This window comes from Mytilus californianus, unplaced genomic scaffold, assembly GCF_021869535.1.
Source record: "Mytilus californianus isolate M0D057914Y unplaced genomic scaffold, xbMytCali1.0.p SCAF_84, whole genome shotgun sequence".
NCBI lineage: Eukaryota > Metazoa > Mollusca > Bivalvia > Mytilida > Mytilidae > Mytilus > Mytilus californianus.
In genome coordinates, this window is record NW_026262739.1 from 85864 (window position 1) to 88799 (window position 2936).

The 2936-nt window shown below is 32.7% G+C and overlaps 1 long non-coding RNA gene across 1 annotated transcript; it reads left to right on the plus strand.

The window, feature by feature from the left end:
* The first annotated feature begins 324 nt into the window (after positions 1-324).
* Positions 325-2608, plus strand: LOC127713884 (uncharacterized). The gene is made up of 3 exons (XR_007987511.1): positions 325-436; positions 1138-1188; positions 2294-2608. It is a non-coding gene; the product is annotated as an uncharacterized LOC127713884 (long non-coding RNA).
* The last annotated feature ends 328 nt before the right edge of the window (positions 2609-2936 follow it).

The window sequence follows — 2936 nt, forward strand, 5'->3', positions numbered from 1 at the left end:
GTGAGTGGTGTTTCCTTCTTCTTTTTCAAGCTCTTTGACTCCAAATTAAATAAAAAAGAATATATGCTATCAAACACTAACATTTTTCTTTTTCTCTTGTATCTTGTTTTACATGTAAGAAGTGTGGTTATGACATACAGTTATATTTTCTTTATTGTCTTTACTTAAATATATGAAAAATATACACTTATCTTACCTAGTGAAATTTTTTCTGTGGATGTTACTTCTTTTTCTGCTCTGGAAGTGTATGTTTCAATGCTTGTGTCCTGAAAAAGTTAGTCATAACAATGAGTAGTAAACATTGCTTATTGTCTTAACTGTTTATTTTTTTTTCTTTTTAGAATCAAGTTATTGATTTAACATTAAATAATGAGCAGGAGCCTATGGAGGTGGAAAATAATGCTGCATGTGGAAGCAGTAGTAGTAAACAAAAGATGTAAGCATAACTCTTTTATAAATATAATCCTTTATATTACAATGATCGTAATCAAAATATATTGTTTAACATGAGTAAATGTGATTTATAACTAATGAAATAAGGATTTTTCAAAGCTTATAAAACAAATTTATGACATAGATCACTTCCTTTACATAGACATATGTCTCTGAAATATAAAACACTATGTTAATTTCCATAAAAAAGGAGATAATTATTTCAACATTTTCTATGTATTTACGACCCCCAAGGGTGACTGGGGAATAGAAGTATGGTCACCATTGGTCTTCCTCCGACCGGCAGTAAAACCCGTGCTAAAGTGGGGCGTCCGTTTGGCTGTGCGGGATGTACAAATTTGCAGCCATGTCCGGTCAGAATGGGGACGTTAAATCCGATGCCTCGTGTAAAGAGAGTGCCACGCTCTTTGCACGTTAAGAACCCTTGCAACAACTCTTTGAGGGGTCCGTAGGTGACCTGTTGCAAAGCTAAATTTCTGTCCCTATCCAATATACCCTCATTTCCCGTGGCAGTCTAAATTTCTCCGACCTTAATCCCTTAATTTATTACAGAACCTACCTATTGTATTTATTGTGAACTTGTTCTCGTCCTGAATATGCATGAAATATTTGCCACTGGACGTTAAGCAACCAACAATCAATCAATCAATCTATGTATTTACGTGTACATTATTTTCTTATCAGGACATATCATTAGAAAAAGAAATAGAAGAAGCGAGTGAGATATATCTCAATGTGAGTATATATATTTTTTTTTCAACAATAATTCAATTTTTATCAATAATGGAAATCAAAATAAATTATCACGTGGTTAATTTCTTTATATGGTCACATGATTAACATTTCCTAATAAGGTATACAAAAATATCACATGCTTTCCTTATATGTCATATAATTAACTCCTAATATGGTAATCATGCTAACCATTCAACTATTTTTTCAATTGTAAAATTTAATCAAACACGATGTACTTACATACGATGAGCATTCTTCCCCGTTTACCACTATAATTTTCCCTTCCACTGTGTCACAAGTACGCAGCCACGTCCGGTCAGAATGGGGACGTTAAATCCGATGCCTCGTGTAGAGAGAGTGTCACGCTCTCTGCACGTTAAGAACCCTTGCAACAACTCTTTGAGGGGTCCGTAGGTGGCCTGTTGCAAGGCTAAATTTCTGTCCCTATCCAATATACCCTCATTTCCCGTGGCAGTCCAAATTGTCCCGACCTGCAACCCAGTTGACCTCTATTACTGGACCTACCTATTGTATTTATTGTTTATTTGTTCTCGTCCTGAATATGCATGAAATATTTGCCACTGGACGTTAAGCAACCAACAATCAATCAATCAATCCACTGTGTCACATAGCTCTTTATTTGACAACGATAGTTCAAACACACAAGTGGCTTTAACGTGGACATTTTGAATCTGCTCGCTTTTCATAACATAGTTCATTAACACTCTGTTGATAGAAGGATCTATCTCTCCACTAAAGAATTCAACACCATCACCTCGACAATCCATTATATCTTCACTTCTATAACATTCTGCTGTATTTGCAACACTTCCCACACGGGTTATTGATAATAAACAACACACGACAACAAAAACATGGCGATCATCTTCAATTTCTATAATTAGAGTGTAAAGAGGTTACGTCACGTGGGTGAACAAAGGGAAGCTTTTATTATCTTTACCTGATTAAAAGAATGATTTTTTTCTTATATTTTTTGAAAGAAAAAAAAATTTCATCATATTTTGTTTGTTTTCTTATCAAATAATTAATTATTATTTATTACTAAAAATGAATACTTAATTACAATTGTATATATATGTTTTAGGAACCGATGGAAGTGGATTTTGTGGACACGTTGTTGGATGATCAAAAAGGTTATTTTAAGAAAGAAAAAAACAAGAAGTAGAGGGGAGAAATGAGGAGAAAGAAGAAACTATGTTAAATAAATGTTTATCAAATGAAAGGTGTTATAATTTTTGTTTAAAGAAACTATATATAGATGAGACAACAAGGTATTTTATTTTTAAACAAACTAATCGAGAAAAGAAAGAAAATAATATCAAGAATTTACAAAGAAAAAGAAAGAATTTTTTTTTTATTTTAACTATCCTTATCTCGACTAGTTTGAAAGAAAATAAAGTTAGCGGTTCGTAAATATTTCTTTCTTTCAATCTGTGACGTAGAGTATTTCCTGTAAAATTAAATATAGTCTCTCTCTTTCCGTTACAATTAATTCCATTTAATCAAACAAAGGATCCGCTAATTTTGTCTGAAATCAAATGGATTTGAATTATCTGCATATTAATGTTATCCTCGTTTAAACTTCTCCACCTTATTATGTGTCTACTCTAACCTATCTTCAGATAACCTCATACTTCGCCACTCATTGTCATTAACATCTGTGTACCAGATAGAATAACCCAGCCGTATATATTCTATGTCTAATCTAACCAAATCTGATTTAACAA